Here is a 19,074-nt window from a genome sequence, read left to right as displayed (position 1 = left end):
CGGGCAGCATCTCTAGGAAGAGGTGCAGTCGACGTTTCAGGCCGAGACCCTTTGTCAGGACTAACTGAAGGAAGAGTGAGTAAGGGATTTGAAAGTTGGAGAGGGAGGGGGAGATCCAAAATGATGAAGTCCTTCGTTGATTCTATTGTGGTTATTATTCTATGGATTCATTGAGTTTTCCCACAAGAAAGTGAATCCTAGGGTTATATATGGGTGACATATATGTACTTTGAAAATAAATTTACATCAAACTTTTAACTTTAACTTACTAACCTGTGCATCTTTGTAATGTCAGAGGAAATGAACGTGGTCACAAAGAGAACATACAAACTCCTTAAGGCAAACTTTCTGCCACAGTTTCTAGTTCCATCTGGTAGTGGAACGGTATGTAGAGTTCTCAGGTTTAAATAACACAACTATGTGGGGTTTTGACGTCAAAGACCAAAAACAGAGCATTGCATCTTTTCTCACATTTGTTTTTTTTTGGTGAGGAGATATAATCTCTGAAGATTGCAACCTTCTCATGGCGGAGAGGCTAGTGAGTTCCAGAGATCCCAAGAGAGATGTTGTCTGGAGCTTAGCTCCTGGAAGGTCACCCATGGCAGTAAGGTCAAAGGAGATGTTACAATAAGAGAGATCCTCAGTGGTGGTGGTGGTGGAAGATGATCACACATCACAATGGGAGGAAGAGCGCAGCAGTGAAGGGTTCCCAGACATTTTGAACTCCATGTCTCTGGACCCTAGCCCTGATCTGTCAAGGACTGTGTGGTGGCAGCATACGCAGCAGCCTCTCCACGTTAAACAAAGTCGCGCATTGGTATTCCCCATTACGAGAATCCATCCTAACGTCCTGGTTATATTGATCCCAAGTCAGCCTCTACAGCAACCTGAGGACCCACCAACAGACAGTTCCTGAGAATGTCATACTCCATTCGAGTGATCGCACTACTACACTCAACTGAAATTCATTGTCAGTCTGGGTGGCCTCCAACCTGACGACATGAACATCCATATCTCTGATGTTCGGCAATTTCTCCCCCCCTCCCCCTTTTCTCTTTTTCCATTCCCCAATCTGGCTCCCCTCTTACCTCTTCTCTTCTCCTCATGTGCCTCACACCTCCATCTTGTGTCCCCTCCTCTGCTTTCTTCCAAGGTCCATTCTCCTCTCCTACCAGAGTTCTTTTCTAGTCGTTTACAGTTTCCACCTATCATCTCCCAGATTCTTGCGTCATCCCCTCCCCACTTCCACCCACCCATTTGTCCCTCACCTGGCTTCACCTATCACCTTCTAGCTTGTACTCCTTCCCCTCCCCACACCTTATTCTGGCTTCTTCCCTCTTCATTTCTAGCCCTGATGAAGGGTGTACAGCTGAAATAACAACTGTTCATTCCTTACCATAGATGCCGCTTTCCCTGATGAGTTCCGCCGGCATATTCTGTGTGTTCCTCTGTATCTGCAGAATCTCTTGTGTTTACAATTCATCGTCCACAGGCGGGGTTAGTGGAGGAATCAAAAGTAGAGAGTCATTTTGCTTTTCTGAACAACGTGTTGGGTAATTATAAATACTGAACGACTTACTTTGCTTCTTAATTCAATGAAAGCATGAGTTTGCTCCTGCATAATTATTGAGCAGATGATGTAGCTTCTGACTTCCAAGAAATAATTACTGTAATTGGACGAAACCATTCTGGCTGGATTCCGATCAAAAATGAACAAGTTAGATAAGAAAACTCCAAGGAATTATTTATCCAAAGTCCAAGTTCATTGAAGCATCTTGCATAAAGTTGAAAGATACTTGATGTGTTTGTAGGTTGTAGTGTAGCTGCTTTTGAGAATGCAAGAATGCATTTTTGGCAACAAATGGCTTTTCAAATACTTAACACTATCTCTAGGACCTCCCATAAATTATCTCAAGTCTTCAGTTATTAAGGTCCGAGAAGCTTTGAAACAAACCACAGGTCTACCACTTCAGAATCTGAATCTGAATCAGAATCAGGTTTAATATCACCGGCACACTGTATGGCATGAAGTTTTTTGTTGTATAGCAGCAGTGCAGTGCAATAAATAATAAGAAACATTACAAGTTACAATTATATTTATTGGCAATGAGAAGAGGGCAAAGGCTAGTGTCCATGATGAATTTGCAACTTTTTCTGAACCTGTGCAATGGCCCCTCCATAACAGACGGTGACGCAACCAGTTAGAATGCTCTCCACAGTATATCTATAGAAGTTTGTTAGAGTCTTCCGTGATATACCAAATCTCCTCAAACACCTAATGAAATATAACCGCTGATATGCATACTTCAATGGCTGGGCCCAGGATAGATCCCCAGAGACATTAACACCCCCAAGAACTTGACCTGACACTGCAATGTTAGCACGCAACTGGTCAGTTATTAGACACCACTTGCGATTGCTCATCCGATGCTGAGATTGCACACGTACGATTAGAAACTTTGACTAAAGATCTCCATATTATCTTCCTAGTAAAGTTTACAAGGTTCCCAAGAAATAATCATGCTCATCCATAGATTATGCATTCTTATCGAGGTAAAACAGTAGTTCAGCTCAAAGCCTTCATCAGTTGCCATTTGTGAACTTTTGAGGGCATTGGTTGGCTGCTTATTCATGGGAAAATGGATAAGATCTCAGTGTGTATCAGTGCTTAATGAATGCAGTTTTTGGTAGGCTGACATCAATTTCTTAGTTTCAGCCAAGACATTATGCAGAGTGAAAGAGAGAGCCAAGACAGAGCCTACTCAACATCTTGGTAATCATGATTGGCAACAGCTTTAATCTCTACTTCATCATAACAAAAGCCTTGACTACTTTCCAGTGTTTCTGAAGCAATCTGTTAAAATTACTCCATTGACATTAATTAAATGAGGCACCTTAGTCCTCTGAAAAAATGTTTGTGATTTCTCGTTCTGAAAGAAAATGAACTGCAATTATAACAAAAGTGTCTGTTCTTTCTTTCAAAGCTAGCAGAATTCCTGATCGTTAAGGTAAACTATTTGGCTGCAATTGAATCCTTGGTAATAAGTTAGCAATGTCAGGAAGCAAAATAGTGCACTTTTCTGCTACACTTTCTCAGTGACTTAAACAGAATTTGAACACCATGTTGAGAATAGTTACCCAGAACAACATACTGACAAAAACTGTGTAGATTCTTGCTGACAATATTGTACTTCTTTGTTTTGCCGTGAATGCCTGCAAGAAAACAAATCTCAGGAGAGTATATGGTAATATATACATACAGTACTTCAATAATAAATTTACTTTGAACTTTGAAACACTGCTTAGAACACACTTGGAGTATTGTGTTCAGTTTTGGTCACCTCATTATAGCAAGGATGTGGAAGCTTTAGAGACAATGCGGAGGAGGTTTACCAGGATACTGTCTGGATGAGAGAACATGCCTTATGAGGAATGGTTGAGCAAGATAGGGCTTTTCTCTTTGGAGCGAAGGAGGATGAGAGGTGACTTGATAGAAGTGTATGAAGTGGTAAAAGGTTTGGAGGAAGGTAGAGGGGGGATGTCATAGGTAGGTAGAAGTCGTGATGGTGAAGGGTAAGCTGGTTTTCTGTAAATATACAGTCCTATGCAAAAGTCTTATGCATGTGTGTATATAGAGCTAGAATGCCCAAAACGTTTGCAAAGTACTGTATTTGTCAACGTGAAGCGGAAAGTGAGTTTCCAAATCTAGTGGGAACAAAGGATACTGGAAATGATGAGACTGGAGCACCGCGGAAGGGGTGAGGGACAGGTGGCAGAGAAGGAGTACCGGGGCGGGAGAATGGCGCAGGTGCAGACATACCCGGTTCTAAGACAGCAGGCAAGGTGATATGATTCCACTCAGTTGGTTAATTGATCATTTCAGAATGTTTCTGGTGTTTCCCACTTCCTCCCACTTTTCCCAAACATGATTCCCCTCTCCCTACTCCCTTCCCACTCCCAGTCCACAATAGAGACCCATATCAGAATCATGTTTATCATCACTCATATATAGCATGTCATGAAATGTGTTTGTTTTGTGGCAGCAGTACAGTGCAATACATAAAATTACTACAGTGCCGTGCAAAAGTCTAAGCATCCTAGCTATACATATGGGTATGTGCTTAAACATCTGCATAGTACTGTACTTAGTTTTGTGAAAATGCTGCTGGAAAAGTTGTTCTTTGACCCATGAAAGTAAGAAGTCAGCACTACAAACAAGTAGCCAACCCAAGCTACCAATCTTCTCTTTCATATCATACAATAAGAGGGCTCAAAGCTTAGATACCTCATTTAAACTTTTCAGATTAGTAAGAAGGTAATAATGCAATCACAGAAAATGAAATTCTAAACATTTTTATTTAAAAGAAGTTCAACAGTTAATCTATTTCCAACATATTAACTAAGTGTTTCATAAAAATTGTGCACAATTCTCTTCCTGAAATATTCAAAAAAAACTTCCCATGCTCTCTGTTGGAGATCGACTTGTCTTTTCCTAATTTAAAAAAACAATGCAAAAAATTTTAGTAGCCCCGTTCAAAAGTGGCTCAGTGCAAATGAAGAGTAGTTTCATGAAGAAACTGTTCTGTTTTTCTCTGTAACTAGTTTTTCAGAACAACCGTACACAAACTCTAGTTGCCAGTGCCATGCCAGGTTCCTTGATTTCATGCCAATCATCACCCTTCACTTGATTCTTTCATCTTCATCATCTGTTCCTATATGTTTCAAACTGTCACATCTGTCAAACTCCCAGCTGCAATGACACTGATATTCATCAGAAGCCCGAAACACAGATTTGGCAGCTTTCCGCTCTGCGAGACTCACGGGCCAAGAGAAGTCTTTGTCCAAGATCTTAGGAGGAGTAGCTGCCAAAAGCTCGAGGTGAAGATTCCTGTAGATAAAGTAGAAGACCACTTTGTAAAGACTGATTACAAACATAGTATTTCTTGATTTGTGACAAGAGTGAAACAAAAAAAGGCTTGTTATAAAAAGACAAAAGTTCAGAATTGTGTAAAGTACCAATGTGTACAAAACATTTCAAAACCATTGCTAATGAGATATCATCTAAGGATTCACGGGCAGTAATTAGGAACAGATGTCTTTATTTTAATGCCTAGTGTCAGATGGGGCAAGTGGAACATAGAGCATAGAACAGTACAGCCCGATATAGGTTCTTCGTTCTACGATGTTATGCAAGCCTTTAAATTATTCCAAGATCAATCTAGCCCTTCCTTTCCCCCGTAGCTCTTTTCTTTCATCCATGGGGCTCTCCAACAGTCTCTTAAATGCCCCTAATGTATCTGCCTCTACCATCACATCTGGAGGAGTGCCCCACGCCCCACCTGTCTTCTATGTAAAAAAAAAAGCTACCTCTGACATCTCCCCTACATTTTCTTCCCATCATCTTAAAATTATGGCGTGTTGTATTAGCCACTTCTGCCCAAGAGAAAGGCAACGGCTGTCCACTCTGCCTCTGCCTCTGTCAACATATACACCTCTATCAAGTCAATTCTTAGCCCCCTTCACTCCAAAGAGAAAAGCCTTAGCTTGCTCAACCAGTCCTCATAAGACATGCTCTCTAATCCAGGTAGCATCCTGGTAAATCTCCTCTGCACCCTCTCCAAAGTTTCAGCATCTATCCTATAATGAGGTGACCAGAACTGAAGACAATACTCCAAGTATGGTATTCCCAGAGGTTTATAAAGATGCCGCATTACCTGGCAGGCTTTGAACCAATCAATGCAGGCCTACACAGCATATGCCTTCTTGACCACCCCTGTTAACTTGTGTGGAATCTTTAAGGGGATCTAATGATGTGGACCTCAAGATCCTTCTGTTCACCCACACTGCTAAGAATCCTGATATCCACCCTGTATTCTGCCTTCAAGTTTACCTTTCCAAAGTGTATCACTTAACAGTTTCCTGGATTGAATTCCATCTGCCACTTCTCAGCCCAGCTCTGTGTCTTACTGGTGTCCTGTTGTAACTTATGACACTGTCCACAACACCACCAACCTTTTGTGTCATCTGCAGACTTACTAACCCACCCTTCCACTTGCTCATCCAAGTCATTTATAAAAATCCTGAAGAGCAGGAGTCCCAGAATGGATCCCTGCGGAACACCACTGGTCACCAACTTCCAGGCAGAATACACTCCATCAACAACCACCCTCTGCCTTCTATAGGCAAACCAACTCTGAATCCACGCAGCCAAGTTTCCCTGGCTCCCATTCCTCTGAGCCTCTGAATAAGCTTAACATGGGAACCTTGTCAAGCACCTTACTAAAATCTATACACACCACATCCACTGCTCTACCTTCATCAATATGTTTTACTACTTCCTCGAAGAAATCAAGCAGGCTTGTAAAGCTCAAACTGCCCCTCGCACAACCATGCTGACTATCCCTAATCAGGCTACGCTTCTCCAAATGCTCATAAATCCAGTCTCTAAGAACCCTCCCCAATAGTTTGCCCACCACTGATGTAAGATCTATAATTCCCAGGATTATCCCTATTACCTTTCCTGGATAAAGGAATAACTTTTCCCACCCTCCGATCTTCCGGTACTATGCCTGTTGTTAATGGGGACGCAAAGATCGTTGCTAAAGCAGTAACAACCTCTTCCCATAGTAAGTTGGGGCATATCCTGTCTGGCCCCGGGGCTTATCTATCCCAATGTTTTTGAAAAGTTCCAGCATGTCCTCTTTCTTAATGTTGACATGATGCAGCGCATTATCCTGTTCTATGCTGTCCTCACATTTGTCAGTCCCTCTCACTGGTAAGTACTGAAGCAAAGTATTCATCAAGGACCTCGACTACCTCCTTTGGCTCCAAGCACAAGCACATTTTCTCTTTTATCCCTGATCATATCCTCACTCAGATCATCCTCCTGTTCTTCACAAGTGTGTAGAAGGTTTGAGTTTTGCATTAATTCCACTCACTAGGGCCGTATCGTGGCCATTCCAGCTCATTAGTCCCTTCTTAAGCTAATTAGTGGCTACCTCATAACTCTGAAGAGCCCTGACTTATCCTTGCTTCCTAAACCTTAAGTATGTATCTCTCTTCCTCTTGACTAGAAGTTTCACATCCCTTTTCAACTATTGTTCATTCACCCTACCATCTTTTCCCTGCGTCAATGGGACAAACTTACCCAGAATCCAAAGTGGTGCTCAATCAATAACATCTTCCTTACCATTGTGCGTTTCCGTGGGTACATCTGTCCCCAATTTACACTCCCAAGATCCTGCCTAACAGCATCACAATTTACCCTTCTCCAATTAAATACTTTTCCATACTTGAGAGGGTCCGATGTCCTACTACTATTGTGTATTCTTGTGAAATATACCCATTCTCTCCCTTCCTTTAGCTCAAGGCTAACTGGAACTGCAGAACAGTTGGCTTGAGCATGCTGAACGAAACCTGAACCTGCATGACCCAGGTACCTGATCCGTGAACCAGACAGGGATCGCACTCACTGGGAATAGGAAAGATAATGGGAGTTTAAAAGAAATTTAGAGTGTGGTTATGATTCGGATATCTACACTAAGTGGCCACTTCATTAGGAACACCTGTTAATGCTCATTAATGCAAATATCTAATCAGCCAATCACATGGCAGCATAAAAGCATGCAGACATGGCCAAGAGGTTCAGTTGTAATTCAGGCTAAACATCAGAATGGGGGAGAAATGTGATCTAAGTGAGTATGACCATGAAATGATTGTTGGTGTCAGATGGGATCACTTGGGTATCTCAAAAACTTCTGATCTCCAGGGATTTTCACACACAACAGCCTTTAGAGCTTACAGGGAATCGTGTGAAAAACAAAACAAAAAATCCAGTGAGTGGTAGTTCTGTTGGCAAAAATGCCGGGTTAATGAGGGAAGTCAGAGGAGAATGGCCAGTCTGATCCAAGCTGACAGGAAGGTTGCAGTAACTCGAATAACCACATGCTTCAATGGTGGTTACAAAAGAGCATCTCTCAATGCACAACATGTCGAAATGGAGGGGCTACGACAGCAGAAGACTATGAACTACAGTACTATGCAAAACTCATAGGTACATGTTAAACATTCTGTAAAGTGAAGATGCTTTGAAATATAATGAAAAGTTTCTAAATATCAAAAAAATTACTATAAAAAGCAGTAAAAAGTAAATCTAAATCAAATCAATACTTGGTGTGACAACTGCATCAATTCTCATATAGTTTGTAAGATTACTGGTAAGTTGTTCCAAGGAGTTTGGAGAACTTGCCACAGCTCTTCTGCAGACTTTGGCTGTCTGGCATGCTTCTGTCTCTCCAGGTGATATTGAAATCAGGGTACTGTGAATGCCATGCCATCTGAAACCATATAAAAATCTAGGGTGCCTACTTTGGCACAGTACTGTATACTCAGTCCTCCAAGAGGACCACAACCTTGTCGTGGGGTGTGGAGGCTTGCTTGTGTGCCCCAATGATCTGGAGAGCTATAGGTCAGGGCATTGTGCTTTGGTTCCTGGTAGGGTCATCCATGCCAAACAGGTCAAAGGCTAGAGGCCAGAATAAGAGTGGTCCACTGGTCCTGCAGATTTGGGAGTTCAGCTCAGGACTAGCTACCCAGGCTGGTCAAAAAAAATTGTTATGGAAACAGCAATGAAGATGGAGGACCTTCATTGCTGCCCTATCTGCCAGTGATGTAACAGGCAGTAAGTACGTACACTTAGTGGCTACTCTATTAGGTCTAGTGGGTACCTAATAAAGTGGCAACTGAATGTATTTTGCTATTGTCATTAGGGTGCAGACATTTAAAACCTGGAAAAGTAATGTGCTATTGAGAAGTGCAGTGGATGCAGATAACAACAAGTGGCGATTCTGTGGGCTGAATGATGATGTAGAATGATTGAAGGAATAATGGGACTGCAGGAAGTGCCTGGTATCTGAAATCACTGAACCAAAAATTCAGAAGGCTGCAATGTGACCAGTCACAAAATGAGTTCCTGTTAATCAAACTTACACTGACCACTGAAATGGAATCGACTCCAGAAAGGCAAAGGTGGAATTGAAACAGAGCATTACAGTAACGAGTCACAGGGAAGTAACTAAACCATTCCTCATGTATCCAAGTGCAATTGAGAGATCTTTGTTGGAACCAGCTGACTGATTGATTTATCCATCTATTTATTTATTTACAGCTTATAGTAGGCCCTTCCCCTTCACGCCACGTCACACAGCAATCCCCCGATTTAATCCTAGCCAAACCACAGGATAATTTACAATGACCAATTAACCTACCAAGTGGTACATTCTTGGACACCCGGAGGAAGCTCATGCAGTCATGGGGAGAACGTACAAATTCCTTACAGGCAGCGGCAGGTTGCCTGTACTGTAAAGTGTTGTGCTAACCACTATGCTACCATGCCACCTTAAAAAAAACAAAAGCATTTTACCTGAGAGGTTTCAAAAATTTTATCAAAGCCTTTTTATGTTTCCACATACAAGGGCTACCTAATTATGCCATATAGAAATTCAGTTTAAAAAAAGCTTGCCAAAGGACATAGCAGCTTTGTTGTCCATCTTCCTTCTTTTGATCACTATCCAATAACCTCTCCCTCTGTGTGTTCATGACAGGTAGGTCAGGTTCAGTTCCAATGCCTGCCAACATTAATCAACTGCCAGGAAGTGTAAATGAACAAAACCATAAGTTTAAAATTTAAAACCAAAGTTTAAAGTGCTGTGCTCCCGTTGAAGGGTCTTGGACTGAAACATTGACTGTTTATTCATTTCCATAGATGCTGCCTGAGCTGCTGAGTTCCACCAGCATTTTGTGCGTTGCTTTGCATTTCCAGCATCTGCAGACTTTCTCGTGCTCATACTTATATTTCGTCTGATTTCACGTATTTGCCCGTGAAAGCAAGGCACGGAAGGTGGTAATGATGTTTGTCATGGAAGTGGGGAGTAAACCCGACTTCTTAGTGGGAGATTTTCTCCGTTCACACTCTGAATATAATTCGGGAGGAGAAAAAGGAAGAGCAGACAGAGTTCAAGATGAGCGAACCATCAAAAATCATAGAATTTTGAGTCTGGGTTAAGTCTTTCCTGATTTTTGTACCTTCTCAGTTCATTTCCTTATTTGCACTCATCCAGGATTTCACTCCCGCACCACCACTATATCAATATTAGCCACTTCTCTCCACAGCCCCCTTCATCCTCCCCCATGCACTGCCACTTTATGCTAACATTCCACACCTCGTACCTACACTAACGTAGCTCAATGGTATTACAGTGGTGAGGGTTTTTCATACTTCTCTTAATTTTATAGGTGCAGCGTAGAACAGGACCTTCTGGCCCAATAAGCCCCGCGGTGCCTAGTAACACACCGATTTAACCCTAACCTAATCACGGTACAGTTTACAATGACCAATTAACCCCTAACCGGTACATCTTTGAACTGTGGGAGGAAACCAGAGCACCCAGAGGAAACTCACACGCACATGGGAAGGAACATATAAACTTGCTTACAGAGGATGCTGGAATTGAACTCTGAACTCTGATGCCCCTAGTTGCAATAGCGTCATGCTACCATGGAACCCATGTGTGGCGCGTGGCTAAGTGGTTAGGGCTTTGGGCTCACGATCTGAAGGTCGTGGGCTCGAGTCTCAACCAAGGCAGCGTGTGTTGTGTCTTTGAGCAAGGCACTTGACCACACACTGCTCCAGTCCACCCAGCTGAAAATGGGTACCGGCAAATGCTGGGGGTTAACCTAGTGATAGACTGGCGTCCTATCCAGGAGGGAGTCTCATACTCTCAGTCGCTTCACGCCACAGAAACCAGCAAAAGCACCGGCCTGATGAGCCACAATGGGACAGACTTTGACTTTTTTTTTGACCATGGAACCAGGTTGTATTTTGTTAATCTGTAATCTTTCTAAATTTCCTTACAAAAATTTTAAGGTGGATATTAAATTTGCCATCACAGTACTGTCAACCAGAAACTGTTCTGCTCATCTTACTACTTCTGTAAGGGTTTTTGGTCCTCTCCATTGTGTTCAACTGTTTCGTATTCTCTTGGATAAAGTTCAATATTTCCACACTAGCATAGCGGTTAGTGCGATGCTCTTACAGCTTGGGGCGTCAAGTTCAGAGTTCAGTTCTGGTGTCCTCTGTAAGGAAGTTTATATGTTCTTCCTGTGAGTGCGTGGGTTTCCTCCAGGTGCTCCAGTTTCCTCCCACAGTCCAAAGGTACACTGGTTAATAGGCTCATTGGTTATTGTAAATTGTCACGTGCTTAGGCTAGAGTTAAAGAGGTGGGTTGCTGGGTTGCTGGGTGTTGTGGCTCATTGGGCCGGAAGAACCTGGTCCATACTGCATCTCTAACAAACTTCTTACAGACGGCACGAGGATTGATCTCTGAAACTCTGACAGCCCAAGCTGTAATAGCATCATGCAAAGTTTAAACTGTCACTGCTCTTTCACTCACTGCCTCAACCTAAGCTGCATGAATGAAATTTTACTGTCCAACTGGGGCTTGGATGACAGGGGCTGTGACATTCTCTGCCAGATCTAAGACCATTTCTCTCAAAAGAGACTCCCTCAATCTGAATCTGGAATTTCACATTCTACCTTGTCACAGACTAACAAGTCCACACATCCTTGGATTTACAGGTTTAGTCAAATACGTGCTCTCACTAATTACTGCAATTTTCCCTGCAGAGATTGTGATGAATTCTTCTGGCATTCTTTGGTATGTCTGATTGTTGAAGCTGTCTCATAATCAACTACAATAGCATCATCACTTTTTATACATTATAACCAGCACCAGCTTACTCACCGTCAACGATATATATACAGAAAACAGCCAACAATATCATGAAGGATCCCGCCCACCCAGCTCATGGACTGTCAGTCCCACTTCCATCAGGGAGGAGGCTATGTCGCAGCCACGCCAGGAACACCAGACCCAAAAACGTTTCTTTCCACAAGCTGTAAAACTGATCAACACCTCCACCCATCAACCTACCCTTCTACATCCCCTACCAGCACCGCTTTATCATTTCCTGTCAGAGTCACCTTATGTACAGACCTTCCTGTACCTAGCATCACTTTATGGACATACAATCAATCTATGTATATAGGCTATATTATATTTATTGTTTTTATTATTATGTTCTTTATCATATTGTGTTTATTTTGTGCTGCATTGGATCTGGAGTAACAATTATTTTGTTCTTCTTTACACTTGTGCACTAGAAATGAGATTAAACAATCCTGAAACCTGTATGGTCTATTAGCATTCCCAAAGTGTTAAGGAGTGCTAGTCTCTCCATTGCTTCCACTTGCAAGCTGCTTGCCTCAAAAGCTAGACGCTAAATGTTCTGTCCTCCAACACATGTCAATAAGGTATACATTTCAGGGCTACTTTTTAGCAAATATCACATCAATTAAATACATTTTGGATGCTTAGAGATATGGGAAAGGGCAGGAAAGTGGAATCAAAGAACAGAATCAAAAACTGAATTGCCTATTACTGCTAATTTTTTTCTTCAGAAAATATAACTTTCTTCCTTACAGTCTGGAAACAACTGCTTTGAGCAAATTCCTTGAGTTCAGTGAATCCCAAGGCATATACATATATTGATAATTAATTCACTTTGAACTTTAAAATCTTCCTAACTGTCAGATTTCACTGGACAACAATTTTTTTTCAAAGTGTTGCTTCCTCAGAATTTTGTTTTGTCTATGATAGACGGCTTGAAGTTAAATACAAATATGATTTCAGACTACTTGTATCACGTAGGAATTTGGAGAAACAAGAAATTATATTGAATATAATGTGTTTCATTGTGTAACAGTGCTGATGCTTTGTAATTGTTCAAATAAGCTAAAAATGTTTTGCTGATGCTTTTCACTTAAGTGTCCAACAATAATTATTGTTTGATTGATTGATTGGTTCCATTTGCCCTGATATAATTTCTTCATGACCACAATGTCTTGGTGAGAAGTTTCACCATACCCATCAATGACAACGTCAAGATTTGCAGGGAAGAAGTCAAAATGGGAATGCAGAAAATTAATCTTTAGTGACATGTTGCACTTCATGGCTTTGTATGCTTGATGCATGTTGTCTACCAGCTATATGTAGTCTGGTGTGCTGCAGTTGCCAAGAAGATTTTCAACAATATTCTTGAATGTGTTCCATGTGCTTTTCTCAGGTCCTACCTAAAGTTCTTCAAATTGCCTGTTATTGATGACCTGTTTGTTTTGTGGACCAACAAAATTGCCTTCCTTAATCTTGGCATCAGTTATTCTGACTGAATTATGAATTGAAATAACAAATATAGGTGATTTCAAAAAAATGTTATGTGATAGGGAAATTTCATGGCGATTTTCATGATCAGCAGCCCAAAATCCACAAGATACACCCAAATGTGTTTAGGAAGCAACAACTTTGTTGTCCAGTGTCATCCAGCTCCTAGAATCATCTCGGAAGTGTATTGACAGATTTAGAATCATTATCACTTCAACTTCTAAGAGCCTCTCAGGCTTAGTGCTGTGTGCAAGCAATTTTGGGTAGCTGAAGCTAACAAGTTTCATTTTACCAAATGAGAAAACAACTGAGGAACTTGCCAATTAGAGTCTAGTTGTCTGATTAGGAGTCCATATTTTTTCCCTAGAGTAAGGGCACTAGACTCATACAGAAGCTAATAATGAACCTCCTGTAGTCATTTTTAAATTCTGAGAACTTCACTGTGACCAAGTATGACAAGAATTCTAGAGACAAAAAAAAAGCACAAAACACTTCCCACGAAAAGAATTAATTCAAAACAGTGTAGGCTAATGCAGCAACTTCCTGCACACAACTGAACCTAATACTGCAAGAGGATATCAACACACATCAAAGTTGCTGGTGAATGCAGCAGGCCAGGCAGCATCTCTAGGAAGAGGTACAGTCGACGTTTCAGGCCGAGACCCTTCGTCAGGACTAACTGAAGGAAGAGTTAGTAAGAGATTTGAAAGTGGGAGGGGGAGGGGGAGATCCAAAATGATAGGAGAAGACAGGAGGGGGAGGGATGGAGCCAAGAGCTGGACAGGTGATTGGCAAAGGGGATATGAGAGGATCATGGGACAGGAGGTCCGGGGAGAAAGAAAAGGTGGGGGGGAACCCAGGGGATGGGCAAGGGGTATAGTCAGAGGGACAGAGGGAGAAAAAGGAGAGAGAGAGAGAGAGAGAAAGAATGTGTGTATATAAATAAATAATGGATGGGGTACGAGGGGGAGGTGGGGCATTAGCGGAAGTTAGAGAAGTCAGTGTTCATGCCATCAGGTTGGAGGCTACCCAGACAGAATATAAGGTGTTGTTCCTCCAACCTGAGTGTGGCTTCATCTTTACAGTAGAGCAGGCTGTGGATAGACATATCAGAATGGGAATGGGATGTGGAATTAAAATGTGTGGCCACTGGGAGATCCTGCTTTCTCTGGCGGACAGAGCGTAGGTGTTCAGCAAAGCGGTCTCCCAGTCTGCGTCGTGTCTCGCCAATATATAGAAGGCTCCCTCTGACTATACCCCTTGCCCATCCTCTGGGTTCCCCCCCACCTTTTCTTTCTCCCTGGACCTCCTGTCCCATGATCCTCTCATATCCCCTTTGCCAATCACCTGTCCAGCTCTTGGCTCCATCCCTCCCCCTCCTGTCTTCTCCTATCATTCTGGATCCCCCCTCCCCCTCCCACTTTCAAATCTCTTACTAACTCTTCCTTCAGTTAGTCCTGACGAAGGGTCTCGGCCTGAGACGTCAACTGTACCTCTTCCGAGAGATGCTGCCTGGCCTGCTGCGTTCACCAGCAACTTTGATGTGTGTTGCTTGAATTTCCAGTATCTGCAGAATTCCTGTTGTTAGAGGATATCAATAATGTTTTAATGTCATTAGAGAATATTGCCTGGAACATAGGAGAACCACTTACAAGTTTGCTACTTACTGGTTATGTGCAGTGCCTTGATCTTACAACAGTCCAAATCAGTGATTTTACAGAGAAATTTCATATAATTTAAATAAAAATGTTATATGGAGGGAATCAATATAAAACCGACAAGCAATATAGAAGAAATTAAGAAATTTCTCTTGTGTACATATGGTACTGTGCAGAAGTCTTAGGTATATATACATACATACACATATATATATATATATATATATATACACACATTTTTTTTCCACAGTAATGCACTGTATTTTTCTATTATTATGTACTGCTGCTGCAAAGTCAACAAATCTCACGACATATGATGGTGATATCACACCTAACTCTGATTCCCACTCTCAGTCCACAATAGAGACCCATATCAGAATCAGGTTTATCATCACTCACGTGTCATGAATTTTTTTTGTGGCCGTGGTGCAATGCAATACATAAAATTACTACAGTACTGTGCAAAAGTCTTAGGCACCCCAGCTACAGTAAATGTATGTGCCTAAGACTTTTGCACAGTACTGTAGTTTTAAGATTTTGATAAATACTTTCCCTATTAATGAATTGAGGAAGTGCCAATAATCCTCCTTTCCAGTACAGGTAAGTTATTCTTTAAGAGGTGCTTAGGTGTTCTAATTGCACCTTTCAAGGATATTAATTTTCACTTTGCTTAGAATTCAAAACACTGCCCTTTCCGGTTCTTTCAGGAAAGCAAGTCAACAGGTAACTAAAAGACACAAAGGAGCCTTTTGACCAAATGGAAGGCTACCTGAATGTCATTGTTAATAGAACCACAGTAAACTTTCCCGGCTTAACAACACAAACATAGACAGTGTAAGGATTGTGCAAGTTCAGATCAATAGAAGCTCTGTGGAACTAGGTGATAAATTGGTTTACTTGTTAGAGTAACATGGCAACAGTCACAATGGGATTAAAAAGCAGCCTAACCAACATCTGACAGTCTGGTGCTATGTTTCGTGGGAGGTGAGGGGAGGGCAGGCAAAGTTCAAAGTAAATTTATTATCAAAGTGTACACACTTTGGGGCATCACAATAGTGTAGTGGTTAGTACAATGCTTTACGGTACCAGTGACCTGGGTTCAAGTCCCACCGCTGTCTGTAAGGAGCTTATATGTTCTCCTCTTGGGTTTCCTCCAGATGCTCTGGTTTCCTCCCACAGTTCAAAGGCCTACTGAAGGGTAGTTTAATTGGTAAATTGTCCCACAGTTAGGCTAGGGGTTAAATCGGGCATTGCTGGACAGTGCAGCTCAAAAGGCCGGAAGGGCCTATTCCGTGCTGTATCTCTATAAAATAAAATATGTCACCAAAGGGGAGAAAAAAACCCAGAGGACATGGGTTAAGGGTGAGGGAGGAAAAGTTTAAAGGGAACATTGGGGGGGGCTTCTTCACACAGAGAGTGGTGGGAGTATGGCATGAGCTGCCAGATGAGGTGGTAAATGCGGGTTCTTTTTTAACATTTAAGAATAAATTGGACAGATACATGGACGGGAGGTGTATGGAGGGATATGGTCCGTGTGCAGGCCAGTTGGACTAGGCAGAAAATGGTTCGGCACAGCCAAGAAGGGCCAAAAGACCTGTTTCTGTGCTGTAGTTTCTATGGTTCTATATACTGCCCTGAGATTCATTTTCTTGTCAGCGTTCACAGTGAATACAAAGAAACAAAATAGAATCAATGAAACACCACACGCAACAAGATGGGCAAATGACCAATGTACAAAAGACAATAAACTATCAAATGCAAAAAGAAAAAAAACTAAATAATGATTAAAAAAATAAATAATAAATATCGGGAACTTGAGATGAAGAGTCCTTGAAAGTGAGTCTACAGGCTCTGGGAGGAGATCAGTGTTGGGGTGAGTGAAGTTATCCCCTCTGGTTCAAGAGCCTGCTAATTGAGAGGTCATCTATCAAGTAAGGCATGAAATGAGACTTCCTCCACTTATTGCAAAGATAATGGGCTGCTGACCTTGGGATCCTGGTCCTCTCCACCTTATTTCACATGTTTACAAGTTCAGAACCACAGACGCTTGGTCCTTCCATCTGGTATTAATTTCGGAAGCTCCTTCCTCATTTATTGTGTTTTTGTTTCCCTTCCTCCTTTTGTAAAAGGCTAAACATTTTTGATATTTTGAACAAAAGAGGCTGCTAGATAAATGTAAATGCAAGAGATTCTATAGGATGCTGTAAATCTTGAGCAACATACACAGAATGTTGAAGGAACTCAGCAAGCCAGGCAGCATTTATGGAGAGAAATAAACAGGCCCTTCATTGGAACTGGAAAGAAAGTGCGGAGAAGCAAGAATAGGAAGGACTGAAGAAGAAGGATTTGAATAGGAGAGCACAGTGGACCATGGAATAAAGGGAAGGATGAGGGGAACCAGGGTGGTGATGGGCAGGTGAAAGGGGAACCAGAATTGTGAGCGGACAAAGAGAAGGAGTGAAAAGGGGCGTAATTACCAGAAGTTAGAGAAATTGATGTTCACACCATCAGGTTGGAGGCTACACAGTTAGAATATGAGGTGTGGTTTCTCCAACCTGAATTTGGCCTCATTGTGGTAGTAAAGGCAGCCATAGACAGACATTGTCCACCTATTGCTTCATCTCCCCTTCCCCACCACCTTCTTATTGTGGCTTCTGTGCCTCTTCCTTTCCAGCGTTTATGAAAGAACTCGGTCTGAAATGTCAACCTTATTCCTCTGGCTTGCTGAATTCCTCCAGCATGACTGTGTTGCTAGGTGAATGTAAATTGTTATGAAAGATCATAGTCCATTCTTGCCTTACTAACCGTTTGTTTAACTAAAACCACAAACAGGTTATTCATTCTTATTTATGGAATCACATCAGACTTGTGAGCAGTCCATTTCTGAGCTCTCACTATTTCAGTTCTGCACTATCTTGTTTTAACTGTAACTTACAGTAATATTATGTTTTGCACTGTGCTGTTGCCACAAAACAACAAATTTCATGACATAACCCCAATTCTGATTCCTACCAACAGTGTCTGCAGAATTTGCCTACACGGAAAGTCACTTGCAAACCAACTCAGCGAGAGAGACTTTGGAAAGTTTCTGAGTTATGAGACATTTTAAAGAGTTTTTAAAAATTCTGAACTGAAACAAAGGAGGCCAGATTATTTTGTCTCTCATTTCTTATGATAGACAGGGTAATGTCCTTCTAGTTTTAGCAGGCAAGAAGCGCTGTTACATCAACTTTCTAAATATAAGTTCTGCATGCACAAACCATTTATAGTTTATACTTAAGAATTTTGCTTTTGCAGTGAGTAAAGAAAATAGAAAATAATTTAGAGCTGGTATAGTTTCTTTTAGATTATCTCATGCAATCCACTTCTTAGACACTCAGTGGCCACTTTATTAGGTACACCTGTACACCTTCTTGATAATGCAAATATCTAATCAGCCAATCATGTGGCAGCAACCCAATGCATAACAGCATGCAGACATGGAGGTTCAGTTGTTGTTCAGACCAACATCAGAATGGGGAAGAAGAATGATTTAAGTGATTTTGACTGTGAAGTGATTGTTGGTGTCAGATGGGGTGGTTTGAGTATCCCAGAAACTGCTGATCTCCTGGGATTTTCACGTACAACAATCTAGAGTTTACAGAGAATGGTGTGAGAAACATTAAAAAAAACATTCACTGAGCGACAGTTCTGTGGGTGAAAATGCCTTGTTAATGAGTGACGTCAGAAGAGAATGGCCAGACTGGTTCCAGCTGACAGGAAGGTGACAGTCACTCAAGCAACTATGTGTTACAACAGTGGTGTGCAGAAAAACATCTCTGAATGCACAACACATCAAACATTGAAGAGGATGAGCTACAGCAGCAGAAGACCATGACCATTCACGCAGTGGCCACTTCATTAGGAGAAGGAGGTACCTAATAAAGTGACCACCGGTGTATAACAGTTATCCCAAGCAATTCCCTTTTACAATGCTGATTAATGCAAACAGTTTGGTGTGTATCTGATGTCAAAATCATCATTAATTACCCTCTGGACTGCTTAATACCAGAATGAATCACTTGCCTACAGAGCATCTCCACGTTTCCTTCGTTATTTTAAGTTGTGACCACTGCTGGCTATTGCACAATTATTATTAA

General features: G+C 41.7%; 1 protein-coding gene across 4 annotated transcripts in view; it reads right to left on the bottom strand.

Annotated features, from left to right (window-relative positions):
• Positions 1 to 4,800: 4,800 nt before the first annotated feature.
• The window catches only part of LOC140209694 (kelch-like protein 25), a 55,687-nt gene continuing 41,413 nt past the window's right edge, over positions 4,801 to 19,074 (bottom strand). For 3 of the 4 annotated variants that reach the window (XM_072278075.1, XM_072278076.1, XM_072278078.1), the window contains one exon: positions 4,801 to 4,888. The gene's annotated coding sequence lies outside the window, so the exon portion shown is untranslated. The remainder of the gene's footprint in view (positions 4,889 to 19,074) is intronic. The other variant, XM_072278079.1, reaches the window with a different exon arrangement.

The sequence above is a fragment of the Mobula birostris genome, chromosome 14, assembly GCF_030028105.1.
Source record: "Mobula birostris isolate sMobBir1 chromosome 14, sMobBir1.hap1, whole genome shotgun sequence".
Taxonomy (NCBI): domain Eukaryota; kingdom Metazoa; phylum Chordata; class Chondrichthyes; order Myliobatiformes; family Myliobatidae; genus Mobula; species Mobula birostris.
This window is presented reverse-complemented; position numbering and strand designations above follow the sequence as displayed.